The sequence below is a fragment of the Protopterus annectens genome, chromosome 17.part0 (genome assembly GCF_019279795.1).
Source record: "Protopterus annectens isolate FY-2018-M chromosome 17.part0, PAN1.0, whole genome shotgun sequence".
Taxonomy (NCBI): domain Eukaryota; kingdom Metazoa; phylum Chordata; order Ceratodontiformes; family Protopteridae; genus Protopterus; species Protopterus annectens.
Genome location: NC_056751.1, coordinates 277,699,013 through 277,725,386, shown reverse-complemented (window position 1 = coordinate 277,725,386; position 26,374 = coordinate 277,699,013).

Genomic DNA, 26,374 nt, shown 5'->3' with positions numbered 1-26,374 from the left:
GGGCCAAATAAAGTGGCATTATGACTTCCTTGGACCTGGATGCCACGTCCTTACTTATAAATTGAATAACATAGAATGAAATTCTTACTACCTTGGCCACATGTTAGTCAAAGGCCAGATTACTGTCTATATATGTTTCCAGATCCCTGAGTACTAGGTAGATTCTTAGGGGTGTGCTTGAGTGTCAGTTTTCCAAAAAGGCACTGTAATGCATTTGTTGGTATTGTGTTTTAATCCCTGACTTTGCCACTGGTCATTTGTCTTGTTATACTCTCTCTTGTAAGATGATTGCATCCTGGGGAAATCTATGATCACTCCCAATTTGCACTTATCTGCAAACTTGGTCAACCAAAGGACCTTGGCATTAGTCTTTACCTCTGAGAAGGAGATTATCTTAGAAATATTTATAGGCCACCTGTTATGCTTTAGTATGACCTGACACTAACATGTGCCTATCCACAAAACAACATTTACATGAATTTCAGGCATTATTGCATCCTAAGCACAATTCCTCCCTTTTTGCAAAATGCCATCATGAATGCAAGTTAAGAAGCATGCAACTTAAGCAACAAGCACATGATTATTAGCTCTAGCCTTTGTAAAAAGTATATTGTAATCACATATGTTTAAGGTGCACAACATCACACTGGTGTATAGCACAATTACTTTGTTACAACCTATTGTAAAGTACCTGCATGCTATCAGGGTCAGTACAGTAGACTTGCAATGCACCCCCTTCAGGTAGCTGTGGCCAGTACATGTAGATACCCTGAAACACTGACAACACCTGTATGCCTTGCAGTGATGCAGTGGATAGCAATGTCTCTTCACAGCAAGAGGTTCCCTGGTTTGATTCTCAGCTTCGGTGCCTTCTCCGAGAAGTCAGCAAGTCAACCCTATGTCCATGTGTGCTTCCCCTGGGTGCTCTGGTTTCCTCCCACATTTCAAGCACATGCTGTAGGTGGACTGGACACTCTACATTTGCTAAAGGTGTGAGTTTGTAGTGTGGAAGAACTATCTTGGCAGGGCTAGCCACCTGGCAGTGTAAACCTTGGCTCAAGATGATTGTTACTACTGAAATGACATGCTGACTCTATATACAAAAATGGGAAAAAGGGGTTATGGATGGATGGATGGATGGATGGATGGATGGATAGATGGACTTGTATGCCTTGTAGTAAACAGCACACAAAAAGCTGCCCATGTACAAAGAAACAGGTGTAAAAGTACAACCCATCTTATATAAAGAGATAATCTTTTTAGAAATAACTGTTTGAGGTAATAAGAAGCAGGATTTTGAAAAAAGTTCATTTTGCATAATGCAGTGAGAATCTGTGGGTCCTATTGCACATATATCATGTAGATTATCCCCTCTGGGTATGATGAGTATTCTAATTAGGGACCATTCTATTACTGTTTCTGAATCACTCAATTTGCATGTTGATCAAGCCTATTATACATTGTGTTGAGGTCTACACAATGCCGTGCAGATGCCTGAGCACATGATGTAAGCTCCATACATATGCTGGACTTATGTCAGGCAGGAGAAAATTGTCAAAGCCTTAATTAACCATCTGGATGGAATGGATAAAGGAAAAGCAGAATAAAGAGGTGTGCAGTGCTATGCAATGACAGTGTGTTTGGACTGGACAGGTAAATGATGTTATACTTGCCTTAAGTCCTTCAACTATCTTGACAGCATGCATCTCAACTTCTTAGCACATGAAATCCGGATGAAGTCTAAAATAACAGGAGACAAAGATCAAAAATAGGGTCATATTTTAAATGTAGCTGTTATAAACTTAGAAAATTGCTAGGTAAAAGGATTTGTGTTAGCATGCATTTTCTGAAAAATATGACATATGAAGCATAGATTTATGTCATTATTTATTGACTTCACTCCTCAGTGATTTGAAGGAAAATCACAAATGTTACAAGGAACAGACCAAAACATATGAGGCAAAAATCTGGGCAGTCTGCAAAACTGTGGACAGCTGAGCAGTACGCTTAACAGATTAGCACAGCTCTCCTTATACTCACTACCTACCAGCTACTTTGAAGTGAAAATTCAGAATGATACTATGTAACATTTATACAGCAGGTCTACCTCTATCAGTACCGGTATACCTTGACGGAATTAGTATGACTGTGCAATGTTAGACTTTTACTTCTGTATGCTACCCCCTGCATAGGTGAGAAAGTAGCTCATTATGTTAAGTTTATGCAGAATGTAGATGGCTATATATGACCACAAATAAATAGGACTCCACATCCTATGGCAAAAACAATAAAAAATCCCTGGCATAAACTAATCAGTTGCACAAATGAGCTAAGCCTTAGAGTGCATATCAATCAGCTGTTGCCATTATTTGAACCTGTTTGATGGTTCAGTTTACTCATGCAATCATTCTTACTATGTCAGTGTACTAGCTGAGGGTTTCAGATCTCCTGAGTGTTGTATGTTGTGTCTGGTTTGCACTATATACATGGTATACACCTCCTTGATCATTCTTTCTATGTCAGTGTACTAGCTGAGGGTTTCAGATCTCCTGAGTGTTGTATGTTGTGTCTGGTTTGCACTATATACATGGTATACACCTCCTTGATCATTCTTTCTATGTCAGTGTACTAGCTGAGGGTTTCAGATCTCCTGAGTGTTGTATGTTGTGTCTGGTTTGCACTATATACATGGTATACACCTCCTTGATCATTCTTTCTATGTCAGTGTACTAGCTGAGGGTTTCAGATCTCCTGAGTGTTGTATGTTGTGTCTGGTTTGCACTATATACATGGTATACACCTCCTTGATCATTCTTTCTATGTCAGTGTACTAGCTGAGGGTTTCAGATCTCCTGAGTGTTGTATGTTGTGTCTGGTTTGCACTATATACATGGTATACACCTCCTTGATCATTCTTTCTATGTCAGTGTACTAGCTGAGGGTTTCAGATCTCCTGAGTGTTGTATATTGTGTCTGGTTTGCACTATATACATGGTATACACCTCCTTGATCATTCTTTCTATGTCAGTGTACTAGCTGAGGGTTTCAGATCTCCTGAGTGTTGTATATTGTGTCTGGTTTGCACTATATACATGGTATACACCTCCTTGATCATTCTTTCTATGTCAGTGTACTAGCTGAGGGTTTCAGATCTCCTGAGTGTTGTATATTGTGTCTGGTTTGCACTATATACATGGTATACACCTCCTTGATCATTCTTTCTATGTCAGTGTACTAGCTGAGGGTTTCAGATCTCCTGAGTGTTGTATGTTGTGTCTGGTTTGCACTATATACATGGTATACACCTCCTTGATCATTCTTACTATGTCAGTGTACTAGCTGAGGGTTTCAGATCTCCTGAGTGTTGTATGTTGTGTCTGGTTTGCACTATATACATGGTATACACCTCCTTGATCATTCTTTCTATGTCAGTGTACTAGCTGAGGGTTTCAGATCTCCTGAGTGTTGTATGTTGTGTCTGGTTTGCACTATATACATGGTATACACCTCCTTGATCATTCTTTCTATGTCAGTGTACTAGCTGAGGGTTTCAGATCTCCTGAGTGTTGTATATTGTGTCTGGTTTGCACTATATACATGGTATACACCTCCTTGATCATTCTTTCTATGTCAGTGTACTAGCTGAGGGTTTCAGATCTCCTGAGTGTTGTATATTGTGTCTGGTTTGCACTATATACATGGTATACACCTCCTTGATCATTCTTTCTATGTCAGTGTACTAGCTGAGGGTTTCAGATCTCCTGAGTGTTGTATATTGTGTCTGGTTTGCACTATATACATGGTATACACCTCCTTGATCATTCTTTCTATGTCAGTGTACTAGCTGAGGGTTTCAGATCTCCTGAGTGTTGTATATTGTGTCTGGTTTGCACTATATACATGGTATACACCTCCTTGATCATTCTTTCTATGTCAGTGTACTAGCTGAGGGTTTCAGATCTCCTGAGTGTTGTATGTTGTGTCTGGTTTGCACTATATACATGGTATACACCTCCTTGATCATTCTTTCTATGTCAGTGTACTAGCTGAGGGTTTCAGATCTCCTGAGTGTTGTATGTTGTGTCTGGTTTGCACTATATACATGGTATACACCTCCTTGATCATTCTTTCTATGTCAGTGTACTAGCTGAGGGTTTCAGATCTCCTGAGTGTTGTATATTGTGTCTGGTTTGCACTATATACATGGTATACACCTCCTTGATCATTCTTTCTATGTCAGTGTACTAGCTGAGGGTTTCAGATCTCCTGAGTGTTGTATGTTGTGTCTGGTTTGCACTATATACATGGTATACACCTCCTTGATCATTCTTACTATGTCAGTGTACTAGCTGAGGGTTTCAGATCTCCTGAGTGTTGTATGTTGTGTCTGGTTTGCACTATATACATGGTATACACCTCCTTGATCATTCTTACTATGTCAGTGTACTAGCTGAGGGTTTCAGATCTCCTGAGTGTTGTATGTTGTGTCTGGTTTGCACTATATACATGGTATACACCTCCTTGATCATTCTTACTATGTCAGTGTACTAGCTGAGGGTTTCAGATCTCCTGAGTGTTGTATGTTGTGTCTGGTTTGCACTATATACATGGTATACACCTCCTTGATCATTCTTTCTATGTCAGTGTACTAGCTGAGGGTTTCAGATCTCCTGAGTGTTGTATGTTGTGTCTGGTTTGCACTATATACATGGTATACACCTCCTTGATCATTCTTTCTATGTCAGTGTACTAGCTGAGGGTTTCAGATCTCCTGAGTGTTGTATGTTGTGTCTGGTTTGCACTATATACATGGTATACACCTCCTTGATCATTCTTACTATGTCAGTGTACTAGCTGAGGGTTTCAGATCTCCTGAGTGTTGTATGTTGTGTCTGGTTTGCACTATATACATGGTATACACCTCCTTGATCATTCTTTCTATGTCAGTGTACTAGCTGAGGGTTTCAGATCTCCTGAGTGTTGTATGTTGTGTCTGGTTTGCACTATATACATGGTATACACCTCCTTGATCATTCTTACTATGTCAGTGTACTAGCTGAGGGTTTCAGATCTCCTGAGTGTTGTATGTTGTGTCTGGTTTGCACTATATACATGGTATACACCTCCTTGATCATTCTTTCTATGTCAGTGTACTAGCTGAGGGTTTCAGATCTCCTGAGTGTTGTATGTTGTGTCTGGTTTGCACTATATACATGGTATACACCTCCTTGATCATTCTTACTATGTCAGTGTACTAGCTGAGGGTTTCAGATCTCCTGAGTGTTGTATGTTGTGTCTGGTTTGCACTATATACATGGTATACACCTCCTTGATCATTCTTACTATGTCAGTGTACTAGCTGAGGGTTTCAGATCTCCTGAGTGTTGTATGTTGTGTCTGGTTTGCACTATATACATGGTATACACCTCCTTGATCATTCTTACTATGTCAGTGTACTAGCTGAGGGTTTCAGATCTCCTGAGTGTTGTATGTTGTGTCTGGTTTGCACTATATACATGGTATACACCTCCTTGATCATTCTTTCTATGTCAGTGTACTAGCTGAGGGTTTCAGATCTCCTGCATGTTGTATGTTGTGTCTGGTTTGCACTATATACATGGTATACACCTCCTTGATCATTCTTACTATGTCAGTGTACTAGCTGAGGGTTTCAGATCTCCTGAGTGTTGTATGTTGTGTCTGGTTTGCACTATATACATGGTATACACCTCCTTGATCATTCTTACTATGTCAGTGTACTAGCTGAGGGTTTCAGATCTCCTGAGTGTTGTATGTTGTGTCTGGTTTGCACTATATACATGGTATACACCTCCTTGATCATTCTTACTATGTCAGTGTACTAGCTGAGGGTTTCAGATCTCCTGAGTGTTGTATGTTGTGTCTGGTTTGCACTATATACATGGTATACACCTCCTTGATCATTCTTTCTATGTCAGTGTACTAGCTGAGGGTTTCAGATCTCCTGAGTGTTATATGTTGTGTCTGGTTTGCACTATATACATGGTATACACCTCCTTGATCATTCTTACTATGTCAGTGTACTAGCTGAGGGTTTCAGATCTCCTGAGTGTTGTATGTTGTGTCTGGTTTGCACTATATACATGGTATACACCTCCTTGATCATTCTTTCTATGTCAGTGTACTAGCTGAGGGTTTCAGATCTCCTGAGTGTTGTATGTTGTGTCTGGTTTGCACTATATACATGGTATACACCTCCTTGATCATTCTTACTATGTCAGTGTACTAGCTGAGGGTTTCAGATCTCCTGAGTGTTGTATGTTGTGTCTGGTTTGCACTATATACATGGTATACACCTCCTTGATCATTCTTACTATGTCAGTGTACTAGCTGAGGGTTTCAGATCTCCTGAGTGTTGTATGTTGTGTCTGGTTTGCACTATATACATGGTATACACCTCCTTGATGCTTGTTTTATGAACTCCTTTTGCACTGATTGTTGCAGTGGCTACATTGCCAATTTGCCAGTAAACTGTGGATATACATTCACATATAGTACAGGCCCACTGGTAACACTCTAATGTTGTCAGGACTGCTGCAATTAGTACATCTCTTCAGTGTATTTTGTCCCACCTCTCCTGTCTAGATTTCAGATTCTCTCACATTCACATATTGTCATACCACCTTCAAGACTGATTTTATAACAACTGTTTTGTTTCACTACTTTGCACTTTTTCAGTCTGTGTCTCTGGATTCTGTTGCTGTAGTATAAGCTCTCCTCCACAGTCAGCCATCAGTGGTACTCTCCCTTCCGTTGCACATATCTCTCTCTCTCTGTCTCTCTTGTGCAGTACATTACAGTGACATTCTAAACATGTGTGTGCGTAATCTCATTAACTTCTAGGGTTGCTCGTGCACATTCAGTGTTTACCATAGCTGCTCATACTTCAACATGGCCAGGATGTGGTTTACCATAATCTGGATGTGGGGTTGTACTGTGACCATGGCAATAAGCTCCTTGCTGCCCACACATACCTGGTTACATTCATAGTTAATAAGTCATGGGGTTCATCATCACCCAATGTAAACATTATTGGTTTGGCCGTGATTATGGATGTGATGTATATGAATCCCCTGGCATGTGTATGTAAGCGTGTGTTTAATTTATTATACATTTACACTTACAGGCATATGTTATTTTTGTCACTGAATGCACATTATGCATAAAATTGTCAGTTTTGAACAAAAAGTACTGTTTTCTCTTGAAAATAATAGTTTTTTGGATCCAGGACATTCATAGTAAATCCAAAACATGCCAATCCAAGAAGGAGACATTGAAAAATCTTGAAAATAATTGAGGGTAAGGACAGGGTTGCAGAAACAAACAGTAATTGAACTTCAAGCATTTAAAGCAAAATTTCTCCCTTCTATCTGATGCAGTTAATTTCCATGAGAATGTATTCAAGATTCAAAGAAGTCTCCATATCATTGTATCTTCCTTTATCAAGTCCATCAGTATATACTATGCATCATTTACTATGTAAAAATATAAGCAGGTTGCTTAGCTGGAAAGATCCCAATGTTTTTTTAAACAAAAAAAAAATATTTTTATCCAAATAAATTAAAGGCCTTAAAGTCATTAAATATCTTTATCTTGGTAGATTAGCACAACTCTCCTTCTGCATACTGGCTGCTCTGAAGTGAACTGTCTTTCACTTTTCAAGCCATTAAAGACCCAATCCTATATCTGACCTCCTATTTCTTCATGAGACAAGCACCTCTAAAGTCCCCATCCTAGGAACCCCAATTTACACCAACAAATGAATAAGACCTACTGGAGGAGCAGGGTCCTTGTTCAGTGTGATCCTCAGTTATGGAATAAGGTTACTACTACAGTTCAAGGACACTACTACTTTGATCTGACTGGAATGGACTGGATTGGCTGGATAGACATAAATCTGCATAAAAAGGTTATCATGTACTGCTTTGCTTGATTTGGGTGGTAGGCATGATTAGGGTGGCAACAATTTTGAAGTTCTTAAAGGTGCATATGGCTAGGCCTTTTATGGTCCTTGTGATAACTTGTTCTTATATTCTGCAAATGTGCAGCTAGGCATGCAATGGAGTTAATACATGTTTGCACATACTCACTTGTTAACCACAGTATATACAAGAGTATATAATAAAATAAATTGAAGTACATCTGTGACTCCTCGCTGCTTGTGTTGTTACAGAGTGAATTACATAGAACATTTGAGATTTTAATAATATTCTGAAGTATAATAAAGGACGCTGATATTTTTTCAGTTCCATAAGTTGGAGACAGCAGAGTAAAGCGGGACAGATCCTCATTATATGTAAGGTTCAGTCACACACAGGTTCTATTGTCCAGTACATTTCAGGACAATGTTTCCATCTCTGTCTCATATTGTGCTCCCATTAGTAAGTGATCATTTGCAGTATCTGCATAGTCTTCCTATCAGTGCTATTACATTGTGGGTATATTCCCATATTATTTGTTCCTGCTACATTCCAGTACTTAAGAACAATAGGCAAAGTCATCTCGGGTTATCCTAGGTTTTTAGTTCCATTAAATACATGCCATACTCCTCCACCACCACAACTATCCATTCAAATTCTAGAAACATACTCATAATATTTACTATCTTGATTGGGGTGGTACAAAAACTCCACTTGCATAATCTTGACAAATACACAGATTATTCAGAATGACTGCACATTTTTTGTTTATGGTTTTAGATATTTTAATGTAGTAAATTATTAAATGTGCTTTTGCAATGTATAAAAGGGTCAGTAGACTTTCCAATCTCTAATGTGTTATGATAAGAAACGATATTCCTATATAGTACCTTTTTTCTAACTCATTTATTATTCTGGATTTATTCCATGGGCTATACATTATCAAATATTATCACTATATTCCTCAAATTTAGATACCTGATCAGATATAAACATTTTGCATTTAGTGAATGCCAATAGCAGATTAACTGCCTTTGTCACTTCAGTAAGTTTACCAGATTTACTTTGGTACTGGTGAACCTGTAACATTGCTAGTATTTTAATTATGTAATTATAGATTACTCTCATTTAAATTTTAGTGACAAGCTTTATATCACTAGGCATATTTTGACTAAACTTTTTCTATGTTCAGGCTATATTCTTTTACCTTGCAGGATGGCCAAAGTGCCTATTCAGAGCTAATGAAATCTTTTACTGATATAGGAGAGAAAGTATTTACCTGTTTTTTTTTTTTGTTTGTTTGTTTTCTTCAGTAAAGGGAGTTACTCCAGTGCCTCTGTTTTATTTTATTTTAAGTATTTGAAACACTGGTTTATTGTTTTTTTTTGTTTCATAGTTTCAAACCTAGTGAAGCACTGGTTTATTGTTTTTTTTTGTTTCATAGTTTCAAACCTAGTGAAGCACTGGTTTATTGTTTTTTTTTTTGTTTCATAGTTTCAAACCTAGTGAAGCACTGGTTTATTGTTTTTTTTTTGTTTCATAGTTTCAAACCTATGTGTGTGTGTATGTATATATATATATATATATATATATATATATATATATATATATATATATATATATATATATATATATATAAATATATATATATATATATATATGTGTGTGTGTGTGTGTGTGTGTTTGCGTGTGTGTATATGTGTTTACATGTATGCATGCACACATATGTATCCATAGTTCTTTTAAGTACAGTACTTAAACCTCTGTACAGTGTTCTAAGATATTTTACAAGCCATATCTAAGCTAGATTTTTTATCCATTCAGATTTGGCAGTGTCTCAATGTATATTATGAGCTAATTTTAAAGCTACTCCTGATGCTGTGGCTTGAAATGGAATACAGCAAACTACTAACACTATATTGGCTTCTTTTATACCACTGGAATACAGTGGCCTGGTGCTAAAAGTAAGGAATGTATATTAATATGTAGTTTAATTCTCTATTCCATTAGCAACTAAATTATTCATACCTTCACCTGTAATGGTGGCACATAACACACAGCTTTCATTTTAATCCACATGCTGATGAAGATCAAGGCCTACAGATCCAGATCTACCAGTTCACAACATGTATCAGAGCAGTCCAAGAAAACCTCATAAATCCACATAGAAGGTTAGATAGCATCGTCGCAGCTCAAACATTCAGTAGATCGACAAAATAAATTAAAATGTTTAATTACCATTAACTGAATGCTTTATTCTCTTGAGAATGCAGTTTAAGAAATTATGTCAATAGTAAAGCATTATATGTATGTAAAATATTGCTTGGGAGTATGTCACAAGATCGTTTCAAATAAATTCATCTTCAACTAAATATGTAAGGAAAATTGAAGGAACATACCACTTATTTATAATCAGCTGCCATTAAACAAAACTTCTACAGCGTAATGGCTGGCTTTGTGTTTAAACAGCAAAAAAAAAAAACAATTTAAGCCATTTTATCTAGAAGTTAGCATAACTTATTACTTATTCTGACTGCAGGGTTAGTTTAATGTGGATATCACTGCGCATATATGAAGCATCACAAATCAGCATGTTGAAGCTATTACAGTCAAAGAACAGTGAGAAATATAGTAATAAAGTAATCCAGAAGAATGGCTAATTCTAATTAATCACGTGCTATCCTCCCACAATTCCTATGCCTACTGATTTATGTAGCTGATTGATTTAGGGAATCGATGGGTTCAATCAATGGAAAAATTCAGTCAGAGTCAAATAAGTCAAAGGATGGTGGTCACCCATTGACTTCAGTGGAAGAATTCACAATGCAGGTAAGTTTAGCAAAGTTCATTGGGGCTGGGGTTTGTTAGGTTGTGTATATATGTGTAAGTGTGTGCTCCTGTCTAAAGGGGCATTAATGAATGAAAGTGTGTCTGTCTTTGCATGTGCATATGTGTGTGTGTGTGCGTGTGTGTGTGTGTGTGTGTGTGTGTGTGTGTGTGTGTGTGTGTGTGTGTGTGTGTGTGTGGATGTGTGCTTGTCTTCCTGAGTGACCACAATACAGGGTTTAAATAGGAGTTCAAAACAATGAACTTTTCTGAATCCTAGGGCATCCTTACTGCAGTTCAGTTTAGATAAAAGGCAGTAGGGGTCAATGTTCTTGGTTCTTGTTGACTAATTCAATGGTTGATTCCTGCTGGAAGTATTTCTCTGTTCTTTATTCCCAGAATTTCCACTGATATAGTCTTTAGATTTCAAGATTTTCTATTCAAAGAAAATTAACTTGCAGCTGCTGGGTGTTCAGATATCAAAATGACTGCCTGCTCTGCTAATCTGATCTTGGAAGATAAATGAGAAGTGACTTCAAATTCCAGCTGTTAAGCGTCTCTTGAATTGCAGAAACCTCTTGCTGCTTTCCTTAATGGGGTGTAAAGCTATCAATGTCAAAACAACAATTCAGCCTTTTCATTTTTTTCTGGATGTGCAACTAATTTTTTCATTTTTTTCTTTGTCTGACTGAAAAAGGAATCTAATAGCAGTTCATCATATAAAAATAATTACAGGCGCCTTACAGTACAGCAATGGGACCCAATAATAAAATACATAAAATACAGCATTCTAGTCATCTATTAAAATACCGCAGAATGTTTGATGATGAAACTTTAAGTGCCTTAATTTGGGTAAATGCTTGATCTTTTCCCCGCACTTGTATTTCATTGACTTTATTCATTGAATTCATTATATTCATTGAACTGCATTTCAGTGAAGAAAAAAAAGACAGGGAGTAAAAATCAATACTGTACCATGCAGGAGTTCAGGAATCCATAAATTGCTCTTGATATTCTGTGCCCCACAAATATGTTTAAAAATCTGGTCATTTACTTCTACATCTTCATTTGAGTCTTACTCTGATTGTGTAAAGTAACTGTACGTTAGATTTTTTTTAGTGACATCACATATCACGACTGAAGTCATTATAAAATGCCACCTTCAAATGGGATGGTTTTGTCTGAGTAGTAAGGATTTTCCAGCCTATGCTGCTGCTAAAAATGTCTCTGATTTTAACAAATCTAATTTAGTTTAAAACCGATGCCATTATAAATTTCTGTGCAAATAGTTCTGCATTCTGTTGTAGTTTATTTGTACTGGCTGGCCTCTTTGGCTCAGGTAATGAATAACCAATTTACTTACCCATTTAACAAGGGTCTATATTACAAGATTGAAAATTTAGTTAATCGAATAACTAAAGATCGATCTTTTAATATCAAAACCTAAAAAACGCTGAACTGACGATTTAACCCAGGGAAACACTTCCCTTGGTCATTATGTCCTTTTCTTCAATTTGGCGCGATCTCAGAGTTGGTATATTTAGTTAGGAGGGTGTGGGGGGATGACACCCCCCCACTTGAATTGGGATTTAAAGTTTTTTTTTTAATGCAGCCAAGGGAAGTGTTTCCCTGGGTTAAATCGTCCGTTCGACATTTTTAGGTTTCAGTATTACAAGATTGATCTTTAGTTATTTGATTAACTAAAGTTTCGATCTTTTAATATATGCCTTTTAACAAATGTTTAAAAATAAATAAATAAACAGTACTGCTACTACAAAATGGACTTCACATTTATGATGAGCCATATAACCAACACTGATACTACCACTGTTGCAGGAGTAAATGCACAGGATTGCAAAACAGTAATTTAGACCATGGGCCCTATACATTGATTTTACAAGGTGGGAACAGCCGGATGCACAAGCTGTGTCATCTGCATCACCCAGTAGAAATGGTAAGTAAAAGAGGTAGACCAATACCTCTGAAAAGCAGGGCCATAACTGCTGCGATGACCATCCTAGTCATAGGTGCATTCAAAAGACCTACGCTGGAGGCAATATGCATTTGTCAGCAGCAGCATGCAGCAATTTTTGGATTGCCTTCTGGCACATGCAGACTGTTATATATGGGTCACAGGCACATTGGAAAAAATAATCCAGATCATTTTAGGCTTCCATATGCCACTTATCCATTTTCTTTGGTGGACTGGATACTCACATATAGCCATACAGAAAGAAGCTACTGATAATGTGCTTGCATATGTAAATAGGCCCTCATACTACTCATTGTTCTGTCAGGTGATATATGACCAGACAGGCTACAAAACTGGGGGGGGCAGTCATAAGTCCATTGTCTGCAATTCCAGAGCTGTCTACCATTCATTCGAGTCCAGGCAGCTACCACAAGAACATATGTTAGGTAATGCTGGATATACTCTGCAGCCAAGTCTGCTGACACAGATCCCATTTGAAGAAACACACACACACACACACACACACACACACACACACACACACACACACACACACACACACACACACACACACACACACACACACAGGATAAGTCTGTAATTGTACCCATAGTTGAAAGCAGAAAATCAAAGCATGTGTCTTTGGGCACTTGAAGATGTGATTCCACAGTCTGCACAGCTCTGGTAACACATGCCAGAATGCACAGGTGAAAGCATGCCGTATATATTTGGTTTGCTGCTTCCCACACAACATGATACTAGGAAACCAGCATACACAGAACATGACAGTGGCAGGAATCCATAGATGACTCAACATCCACTGCCCTTACCTATGGCCAGGTGCTCCTTTGATGCAGTGTAACAAAGTTTGATGAAAATAGGTGTGGCAACTGAAGTAAAAAAGTACATGTTAGCGTATAGCAGAGTACTGCATTATGAAAATACTATTCTGTTTTCTAACATAAGTAATGCATTTTTACCAGGTACAACATTATGTACTACACTGGTACTGTTAACAAGAGATCATGGTATAGATGTCACAACTTCCCTATCTAATGATACATGATGGAGGCTGCAGCAGGACTTGTGAACACAATGTGACCCAGACATCAAGTTTTGCCAAATTAAATAGCAAGTTGTGGAACAGTAGTCCAACCACCCCAGCGAGTAGATGGCCCTGCCTGCATTGCCTATTAGCATGCAGATGTTCAGTCATTTTGTTATTTCACTACCCTGTTTGAACAAGGTGTGTACTCCCAACACGTGTTGCTGTGTGCAACAGCACATCTCACCAGCTTGAGTCAGGGAGTACCCTCATTAGGTGTGGCACCTGTGCATATAGTGAAGGAATTTCTACAAGTAACTGGGGCACGACTGACATACCAGATGCTTGGGGTGATGATGTTGCTGTTCCCTGGAGAGTGTGAACCTGGGAATGCTCCTCTTTGACAACTGTCAAAAACATTTACACCATTATGTGCTATAATAATTCATCCTCTATTGTCTTTGAGACAAGACGGGAACTTTTTAATATGGGTTATTTGCTAGATTGGTAATGGTCTGCAGACTGATTGTTTAGTACTTACCTAGAAACTTATGTTCTTATTTGACTCATGTAGCTCATGATGCAGCTTTCTGCACCGCTGGCACCTACTCATCTAGGTAAGGATGGAAATCTGTAGCTTTATGAGCTCTTTTGTCACCCTCAGAGACACTATGCAAGCTGCATATGACCCACTGTAAGGTGCAGTGCACAGGATTAACTCTGTATATAGACAGGCACTGTGCCTGTAGGCTAAGCTGAAGGAGATGGGTGTGGCAATTCTGAGTTGGTGCAATCTGCAGCATCCTGAGGCCTGGCTTGTAGGGACCTACAAGGTAGGCAGTAGTATGATGCTACCACAACATCCCCATCCACAAGTATTCCATGGTATCAGAATCTTACCGATCTGAATGTCAAGACCTTCAGACACAGAAACCCTACTCGTGGGTGCAGAGACAAAGCAAGTGAGGTACTGCTATCCTGACCTATATATGTAGGGTCCCCCACAGGTGTGGTTATGCCATTTCAGGAGGACCTTTTTCTGTAAGATTATCTCTTGCATACACAGCCACAGCATGTTCCATAAACTCACCAGATAAGGCATTACCACTACCATCAATGGAGTCAGCATGATGTGTGTGTGACTAGAAATAGTAAAATCAGTCAAGAACATTACTCACAACTACTAAAGGAGCCTCAGAAATATTTGAAAATAATGCTAACAAAACTTGAGTGCACCACCACAGGTTCCTAATTTAAAAAACTCATTTATTGTAAAGACATTAAAATCATGAGAATATTGCTTTCACGTGAATGCTGACTGTAATATGCAGCATTTGGTTTATCTTGCTACTTGCACAAAATGTACTGCATATTACGTTGAAAAGACAAATCAAATTTTTAAAAATCAGATTTTGTGCCATCTCAGAGACATTTCTCATAAGAACAAAAAGAATGCCTTAGCAAATCACACCCTAAGTTATCCATCTCACTCATTTAAGTTTAAAGCCATTGAGAGGATTTATAATGGAGTTAGAGGTGGTGACATAAACAGCATTACAGAAACAGCAGCGGTAAACTGGATTATAAATCTTAGAGCAGACAGGAGCCCTGCTTGAATGCAGTAGTTCCACTTAAATCAATCCTGAAGGGAAGGGACCTTTCAATTGGCTGTAAAAATGAGGTTGTCACATACCTCCAACTACCACAGGAAGTTGATTGATAGGCTAGAAGGAATGTGTTGTCTGAAATATTTGGATCTGATTGGTGGATTTTAGTTTAATTCATGAAAATAAAGAGCTTACTAGCTACGATCTGAAGAAGGCATAGCCGAAAGTGCTTATAGTTTGAAAGGCCCTGCAAGATATATTCTCTTAGAATCTCATGATTTTAAAAGTTTTACAATAATTGAGTTGTTTTAAATTAGGTACCTGTGGTGGTGCACTCAAGAAACAGTAAAAGGTGCCCCTTCCCATTCCTGCTCCATGTCAGGGGAACAGTTCAGGCACAACTGGAGTGACATCACTTGCAGGGAGCCAATCACTAAGTATTGGCGGTCATGGATCACAAATGCAGGTGCACCACACAACTCCAGGTCAATTCCTTACATCTTCATTATAATACCCATTCTTCCTTTACACTCTTCATGGAATGTACCCAGCTGTTACGTGCTTCTTCCTCTACATAGAAATATGGAGGCTCACCAGGAAAGAGAGCAATTACTACCTGGCAACACAGTAAATAACTTTATCCATGTATTTATACATATATATATATATATATATATATATATATGTGTGTGTGTGTGTGTGTGTGTGTGTGTGTGTGTATGTATGTATGTGTGTGTATATCTATGTGTGTATATATATATATATATATATATATATATATAGAGAGAGAGAGAGAGAGAGAGAGATAGAGAGATAGTTTAGTACAGGAACATGGAAATTGTATGACTGTTAGTTATATCTTCAGTAGGTGCTATATGGGCAGTAGGTGCTATATGTGCAGCATCGAACTAAAGTCATATTATGCAATATTCCTTCTTAATGTGATGATATTTACCATGTGACGGCATGGCACAGTGCTGGCACCACATTGCTTGGTTGTCCCTAAATCCCTGTGATGGATGTCAGTCAGTTATATGGGCCACTTGCATTACCACATTCACATGTACAAGTTGCCAGTAGGTATCCTGAACTTGTTTAGTTGCATGTCTACTTCTATCTTGTCAAATTGTTTCCACTGTTATTTCCTGTAATAAGGGTATTGCATTCTCTCTGTACTACTGCCATACATACTTGTTTAATAGACAGCTATTTTATGTGTACAGGTCACCCTGCCAGTATTAGTAGCCAAGCAAAGTAGTCCTTTAATAGGTCTTGCAACTTGGAACAGTGTCCACACAATGTGCTGTTTTTTTTAATTTTCTTACAAAAAGCAAATACCATAGAGAGACACGTAAAAGCATCAGAATGAACAACAAGCAATATGCGTGGGAATGCACTAGACTGTCAATCTTGTCATTTGGTACCTTCTGATATGTATATATACCTGCCTGTGGAAAGTGTAGTGTTTAATGTGGGTTAAAACAGTAGGATAAATGGAACTCAAGTGACATCATGTAGAAACAGCAAAAGACAGTGAAGGTTGTCTGTTAACTGACACAAAAACACATCTTTGCCAAAATAATAGATGTCCACAGTGCATTTCATGCCTGGCAGCCTCCTACCATGGTAGGTGGTGCCTGAAGGGAGGTCCTGACACAATATTGCCTACCTTTCAGTAGTACCTACCGCTCAAAACTTGAAAATTCTCATATCTGGCTACATAAGTTGAGGCATGTGGTCTAATTGAAACAAAGCACTGAGACAAAGTTCACAAATCCTAGACAACGTATAGTAATGTAAAACATTGAAAAAGGGTTTTTAACCTGAAAGCTTTGTTGTTGTCTCTATAAAGGTGTTTCTAAACTCAACTATACGTTGTCTAGGCATGTGGTCTAATGACAGCACTTCCTAAAGCACCACAGATGGCAGCATGTCCAGGCAAGGCAAGCCACACAGTCTGGTGCTGAACCCTCATGGATTGCACAGAGGTAATAGAAGGCACCAACCACTCCTGGAAGACTTTGGCCAGTCTATATCTGGATGGTGTTTTGTATACATTTATCTCTAGTTATACATTCATTCAATTTCTGTTGTATGGTTATGTTTGGACACATCAGGGGACTTTGGCCAGAGAGGTCCAGTTTTATATATTTTTGCACTATTGAATGTTGCATGCTCTGTAAAACTGATCATTCATGGATGTAAGCTCAACTAGAGGGTCATCTGCCCTTGTACAGACTAATTGCTTCTGCCACCTTCCTGTATACTGAGCACAACTTCTTGTCCATTCTCAAGCGTACGTGCTCATTCTGAGGATCTGGTTTAAAGATGTCAATTTAGACACCACCCCCATGATCAGTCCAGACAGAGGCAAACCAAAGGGAGCATAAATCCTGTGAATTTTAAATACTAAATGCAGTAGTGTGTGCAATACAAATGGAAACATTTGTGACAGTAGCACTATGTATCAGTGATCAGCAGGTTTATCCTGGACAGGACAAAATCATGTGACCTGTCTTTGTTTTCATGAACAGTATGATTGGTCTCACCTACCACCCAATGTTAGCCTCCTCTTAGTTGGATTGATAGGAATTGGAGGCTTAGGAGTGGACTGCTTGATCGTCGCTGTTGTAGAAGAAACAGGAGTGGCCTTAGGTCAGCTGGTACCCTAGGCAAAAGGGCATCATGGTGCCCCCCACAACACCACTTGGTGCCCCCATCCTGGTCTACCTACACCAAATAAATACTGGAAAAGTGCCCCTACTAGAGCGGCGCCCTAGGCAGCTGCCTAGTTGGCCTCTGCCTAAGGCCGGCTATGAGAAGAAATGTAGAAAGCAATGGCAGCAGTTGTGTGACTCGGCTTTTAAAGGTGTCACTGTGAGAAAATGGAGTCAGGAAGTCTGAAGTCGGGCTGTCATTCTGAGAAGTAGATTCATAGGAGATATTATGCTAACAGCTCAAGAGCCCTTACAAGCCTAGCCAGTTTTACTCAGATTTTACACAATTTTCTATCCCTAGGGGATTGAAAACAAGGGTTAACAAGTGGGGTTTTGGCTATATTTACAGACTGCCTATGACCATATAGGGCATGAGTGCCACCACAAGAGTGAATTTGCAATTTCCTATCCATTAGTCCTGATTGCTCTTGAAGATGGTCAGGAAAGGGCTCTGTTTCATGTGAATAGGAAGCCTATTCCAGAGAAGGGGCAATCTCTGGGAAACATATCTCTGTCCAGCATGATCTATTCATGTCAGACATCAGGTTTAGATCTATGGAGCAGGTAACCCTTGTGCAGTTAGTTTTGTGAATATGAAAGATTGTCAAACGAAACATTATGGCCAGCACTCAACATGTGTAAATAACAATCCTTATTGTGGTAGCACAGTCCAAGGGATCCTGCAAAGCACAAACCCCAAAAGTCAGACCAGTTGTGGCAAAAAACTTGTCTTCTTCAGTGAAAACAATTCATAGAATGTTCCTATACAAAAATATATACACAAACCCTTAATGAAACAAGTTTGTGATTGGATGACTATAAATGTTCATTTAAGCCTGGGGAAAATAATCCCCCCAAATAATTATCCAACTTTATTTCTTTTTTATTAAGCAAACCATGCAAACCAATTTTATGTGTCCTATCTCCCTCAGTTCTATCAATAATTACAAATCTGAACTGTGCTGCAGGATGCTTAATAGAGTGTTTATACAAGGTATTAGATAGCCTTTTATTTCTCATGTCACTCATATGTTCTGAGATATGAATTCTAAGGGTATGTGAGGTTTGGCCAGTATAAAAGGCAGAAGAGGTGTCATCTAGTCTATTTCTTTGTGAAGTCTGCATGCCATACTTGTCTCTCTGTGGGTTTACCTTTGTTCTTGTGTTTTCTCCAGCATTTCAAAGACTTGCCATAGGTTAACTGCTGTTCCTCCAATTTCTCTATAGGTGAGCATGTAGTGTGCGTGTGTAACTATGTCTGTATACATATGAGTGTGTAAAATTGTCCATGTTGGTGTGAATGACCTGAGATGTACCTCCCTGGACTGCATACAAAGAGGCATGGAACAGCTCTCCGATCTTGTAGCCCAGGCAGGTATGACCCTAGCCCTGAGTAGCATTCTGCCATCGCCCAGAATGATACCGCAGTACAAGGACAAAATGATTGACTTCAACAATTGGCTAAGCTTCTGGTGTCATTCTAAGGGGATCCAGTATCTGTCTGCTTTGGATTACATGGTCAACAGACCACGATGCTTTGCCACAGATGGCCTGCACCTGTCGCCCCTGGGATTCCAGACACTGGCTAAGGCTCTTGCTGCCCCTATAGTGCCTTTTTTAGGCAAGGTTCAAATAACAAATTCAGCACCATAACTGGAACAGGCAAGCAAACACTGAGGGTAATGCTACTCAATGCTAGAAGTCTAAATTTCAAAATGCACTCACTCTAGGCACTCCTTAAAATGGAGAACATCGATATCTGTGCAGTGACTGAGACCTGGTTCAAGGCTCCACAGGGCACCCCTGCACTACCAGGCTATAACTCATACCACACTTTTCAGCCATGTAACCTGGACTGAAACACCAAAGGCGGAGGTTTGTCCATATTCATTAAGGATATCCACACCTCCAGGCTAGTTGCTCAGCATAATGTATCCAAGGTTATCCAAGTGCAACTAACTCTGGGCAAAACTGCAATCCAAATTGTAGATTGCTACAGATCCCCCACCATACCCCAGGATTCCCACTCCTTTTTCCTTGATGTACTGTAAAATATTAGGGTTCAACTAAACACCCTAATAATGGGTGATTTCAACTACCCAACCATTAACTGGGAAAACTACTCATGTACCAACTCCGTAGCTCAAAGCTTTCTGGAATTCATAAACTCCAATGCCCTGGATCACCCCCACCAGGGGCAACAATATCCTAGACTTAGTTGACAGGTGTTCCACACCTGAAGTCAACTCCTCGTTGGTCCGATCCGACCATAAGCTAATCACCCTTGATATCCACATCCTGCCCCCCCCCCCGCCATTAAGGAAACCACAGTAAAAAATTTCTCCAAAGTCAACTTCATGCTTCTTAAGACAGAAGTGGTGAACTTCATGACACCCATGCAGGTGGACAATACAGTTGCAACTGCTGAATCCTACACAAATGCACTCTATAAGCACTTACACGAGTGGATGGATCTTGCTATCCCAGACAGAACCTATCCTCAAAAAAAAGGAAGCCAATCTGGTGGTCCCATGCCATAAACAAACTGTACAACAGAAAGAAGAAACTGTTGCAAAAGAGAGTAAAATCCCATGAGTGGAGGAGCTCTCTGGTCAGCCTCAGTAAGAAGCTGAGATACCTTATAAGATCCTCCAAAGCTAGCTATGAAAACAAAATCACCACTAATTCCAAGGACAACCACAAAGCATTCTATAGCTATGTCAAGAATCTCGATGGCAACACCCAGAGCTGCTCTCAGTTACAGCACAAAGGCAAGAAAATTACAGAACCAACTGATATTGCCAACGTCCTGGCAGATAGGTTCAGTGCTAACTTTACCCCCTCTCACCCCCTAAAGGGCCCCTATCTGTACAGGAAGAATGCAGATTCCCTGTAATCAAAACTATGCAAGTAAAAGCTGCACTCTCTAAAGCCAAAAACACAGCATCCATGGGACTGGACAACATCCCAGGCTGAGTTTTACACAAACTTCAGAACGAACTGGTCCCCACTTAAGCACCATGTTCAATAATAGCCTCGTATCGGGCTTTGTGCCCACTGAATGGCGCACAGCAACAGTTATCCCACTCCACAAAGGGGGAGCCACCACTGATCCCAGGAACTATCAACCTATTAGCCTGGTCTGCAAGGACATGGAACGTATCATCATGGAACTCATAAACAAATACATTGGTAACCTCCAGACTCTGGATCCCACCCAGTTCGGGTTTGTGAAAGGCAGATCATGCCTCCTGAACCTGATCGCCTTCTTTGAGGCAGTCACCAAAGCCGTAGATGAGGGTAAGATGGTTCACACAGCCTATCTTGATCTCACCAAGGCTTTCAACAACATCCCCCATTCTGGAATTATAGCTAAACTCACTAAACTAGGTATAAATCCCTATGTCACAAGATGGGTTGCCAACTGGCTCACTGACAGAACCCACACTGTAAAAGTTGCAGACTCCAAATCTGACCTCAAAGCAGTGACAAGTGGAGTACCACAGCGTTCCATCCTGGGACCTCTCCTGTTTGGTATCTACTTCTCTGAAGTACAGGCTTACACAGAGAGCCTCTGGCTAATGAAGTTCACAAATGACTGCAAACTAGGAGCCATTGTCAAGTCCCCAAATGATGTGGACATCCTACAGAAGGGCCTCGCTGAGCCAGATGTCTGATGTCAGAGCCATGGCTTCAAGCTCAATGCCAAAAAGTGCAGTGTCTTCCCCTTTGGTAAAAACTCTGTACCCATGAACTACCACATAGGCAGCAATCTACTTAACACCGAATGCGTAATAAGAGACCTTGGGAACCAGGTGGACAGTATTCTCTCCTTTGATAGTCACATCACCACAGTAGCCAGGAAGTCCTTCTACGTGGCACGCCTCATCATAAAAGGGTTCTCATCCAGGAAAAAAGTGGTCATTGTTCCCCTCTACTCGACACTCATTAGACCCATTATAGAGTACAACGCCCTTTTGGAATGTACCTCACAAGACATCTGCAGTAGCTGGAAAGGCCACAGAATACCTCACAAAGAGGATTACTGGCCTCAAACAAATGCCCTACACTAACCACCTTAAAAAACTCCAGCTTTACTCCATAGCATATCGCTTACTCTGAGGTGATCTCTGCCTAACATATAAAGCTATGTCAAAGCCAGAGCTATTGGACATGCTACACCTAAAGAAATCCCAATCCCTCCGAGCTACACGCTCTAGGGACCTAAACCTTGTCACCACAATAAACAGGACATGCTGGGGCAATAGATTTCTGTCCCAGGGACTTCCCATACTCTGGAACAGGCTACCCATCTATGTCAAGCAAAGTTCTTCATTAGCACTCTTCAAGAAAAATCTTGACGAGTGGATGGGAAATAGGAAATACACCCTGGGGATCACTTCTGTGTCTCTGCTCGACAGTGGCACAGGAAAATAATTTCTTGGGAGGCATAAGCCAGGGAACCTTGTTGGCTAGGCTTACGTAGGCCCTTGGGCCGATAGCCTAGTACCTACCTATGAACCTATGAACCTATAAAATGTATCACAGATTTTTATAGGTGGATACACACAATAATGCCAAGCACATAGATAACTCTTCTGGGTAGCAGTAAAAATGCACTTAACAAGTCATTATTTTTCAAAACTAAGGCAGAAAATGCAAGCTTGAACATTCAGAACCTTAGAACTTCTAGGGCCTGGTGACCTCCACTCTCTAGACTGCATAAGTGGATTTTGACATGGACTTAGTGGTGGCCTGTGCCTTCAAATCCACCTATTCTAAATCCTGTGCTCAAAAGTGTGCACAGAAGGTTGTTTTAGCTTGTGTTGTGCCTGGGGTCACTGTGGTCATTATTTTACTTTTCTTAGAGACTTCAGAGATCTGCAAAAAAAGGTTACTAAAGCTTCCACAGGGGCAGTGTACTGTCCAGGAGTAACACATTGGAATATATTACTGTGTTTTTTTTTTTTTGTTTTTACTTTCTTCACAATCAAACATCAGATTCGTTTTAAAATGGCTATCCTTTGCGAGTAGGAAAAGACGGCATGCTGTTTATATATGTCTGAGAACAATGAGTTGAAATATGTTACATCGTAATATGTATTCCTTCTGTTTTGTCTCAGACTGACATTAGAGGGTTCACAGAAAGTGGCTACATGTTGGTGGCATGTGTATGGAAGCATGCTATGAATATTTATGTTATCAATCACTTAAAATGTATGAATGTGGCCATTTCTACCTTTGCTTATATACTAATATAATACCACATGGATGCACAGTGTGTAACTGTTTTTTTTTTTTTTTTTGGAGGGGGTGGCAATGCAGGCAGCATTTCCAGAAGTGATTTATGTATTCTCACAAACATTGTCTGTCTTAGTTTATGGTGAGCCACACTTTTTGTTAGCAATAAACATAAAGCCATGGACAAAACTTACTTCTTCCTTGACAGAAATATGATTTTCTTTCCTTATTTATGATTTTTCTCCAGGCCAGCACTGGATAAGAAGGTTAAAAATGATCTAAAATGGATCTCAGAGCATCTGTAATGGCCATTTGCTGTTATAGAGTAAGAATGTATAAATAAAGTTCAGCCGGTGCATACTATCCTAAAGCTTTATAATGAGACCTAAAAGGTTGCTTAAGAGGAGTGGCAGTGATGGTGGTACTTACACTGGAGATGTCCACGATACCCACAAATTAATACCTGTTGTGGTTCCCAAAAAAGCTAACAGCAGCGCCAGATCATTCAGTACCAACAGTCAAGAAAGTAGAACAAGAAAACCAGATATTATAGTTGAAGAAAAAAAGGATAAAAGTAGCATTAATTATTAAACAAAATTGTACCAAGAATCACAAATATTACCAGCGCTTTTTCCTTTTATTAGTGGAATTTCATGATGGTATAAAATATAGTCACATATACCTCCAGAAATATTGCTCTGCAGCGCTCCCTCTCCCTTTGCACGCAAAATAAAAGAAATAGGACTCTGCAGAGGTTTGTGGAAACTGAGGAATTGTTAGACTGTGAGTTAATGCATAGTTGAGCTGGATGTCTATAAAGAAAAGATAATATAAGAGAGGTAAGCTCAGCAGTGGGAGTTACCCAATGAACAAAGATCCACAGAGTGAACCATGAAAGATATGTTTCACAGCATCATCAACACTGAAAGATGGAGATGGAGGATCAAAAATGTGGTCTTCTAATGGCAGAGTTCCAGAAATTGAATGTTTTACAGTGGAAGTAAATATGCAGGAAGGATTCCAAGCTGGAAGTTGTTGAACAAACCCTCATGGACCACTTGGATCAGTTGCTTCATTATTAATCTGAATAAGCGAAAATGAAACTGCAGCTCAAAACTACTAGAGCCAGTCTTAAATATGCTGAATCAAAACGAAGAGATCTTGAAGACTGAAGCTGCCATATAAATATTAGGTTGATGGACATAGCAGCGAGTTCAGAGATGGAGGACTCTGTGGCATATTTCAAGCAATAACTGTTCTAGTGGTTTCAGATCCTAGCCAAAGAGTTAGCAACTGAATGGGCACACACGGTCTTTTTTCCAGTGGCACAATATATATCTGAGGCCCATTTTAATTAGATTTTCTGCCTAAGCAAAAATGAAAGGGTGTAAACTTTATCTTTATCTTTGTGAAAAAAGAACTAGAAATCAGTGGGAACAGAATCTTAGTGGATAACGACTACTGTTACAAAACATGAGTGAGGATTGTGGCTTTTGCCACAAAAATCAATGGAAATGCTACCTGCGATACTGAGCTAGTTTAAAAGGATGGTTTCCTGGGGAGACTGCACATGCTTGCTGGTAAGACTTTATGATGCTTAGCTGGAGCCAGTGCACATGAAGGAAATTTCATCTATGAGTGAAAATGTGGCACAACAGGCAGCTGCATAGCAGGGGAAACCATTACCTTTATATATGTTGTGAATGATCAAAGGCAGATGGATCATGCAGTCAACTCAAGGAAATTTATAAACAGACCTGTGGATCACTGACTGCAAATCTGAATACTGGCTAGTACATTTCCTTATGATATACAGTGTTTGCTCTTACAGACACTAAGAAATCTTTGTTGGACTAACAAGGAGAGCTAATTTCTTTCACTGAGTTGAGAATTTGGGAAATTACTGTTGCTATATTAATGCTGGTGGGGGGAAGGGCCTCAACAGTTGGAAACTGAGAATTACAAAAGACAGTACAAGTGGGATTCCATTTTAATGATACATGTGATGTATACACAGTCAATAAACTGGCCATAATTGATGAGCATGGATGTCGGGTGGATTATAACAACAATTTGAATGGCCTTTTATGTTGAAATGTCCTGAAATGGGTACATTTGTCCTTATTGGTCCATGCATTTTGTTATACTGCTTACTGGAAAAAATGTTCAAAACTGCAAATTTAAACCACACTCTAACAAACAATGCTGTACTAAACATGAAATATAATTTAAAACATTCAGGAAGGTGAATCAAAAAACACATGGATTTTTGCATGGTCCTAATTATGTGTAATTGATGGCCAGTGCTTTGAAAACAGCCCAGGGTCCAAGGTACACTTAACCCAGCACTGTCCAGTTGAATTTTCAATGTGAAACTGTTTTGTTTCGTTTAGCAAATGGGCATCAGATTTTGTACTATAAAATTTTAAATTAAACTTTTAAATTAAATCCAGCTCTATAATCACTGTAAAAGTAAAGAGGAATATAGCATGCACATTGACAGGCTTTTAACACTGTTTATGACAGTTGGGGGGTGGGGGGGAGCTAAGGAATGGGACAACAGAATAGATGCAGGGGAGATTGGTCCATTACTTTCCATTACCCTGCCTTGGACCCCATTTGACCATGATCCGGATCTGCTTAGCATGAGAGTGGATCACCATACAGAAGAGAACTGTCAATTAGTATAGCATTTTTCACTGTAGTAAGTCTATGCATATATCTACTTAGAGCAGTGCAGTAAAATATACTGAGTAACAGCTTTCCAGTTCACTGTATAGCACTGAAATGTGTAAACATGCTGTGATGGGACAACAAAGACAGAGCAACATAATTATAGAACACATGCAAGTGGTGCTACCAATATATAATAGCAATCCTATGTTATGTTTGGCTGACTTAAAGACAATAGATTTCTGGACCACAGTTCAAAAAGCTAACAAACCAATGGTTCAGATCAGATGCAGTTGTTTCTGTAAGAGATGCATCGAATGCTGTAACATTCCATT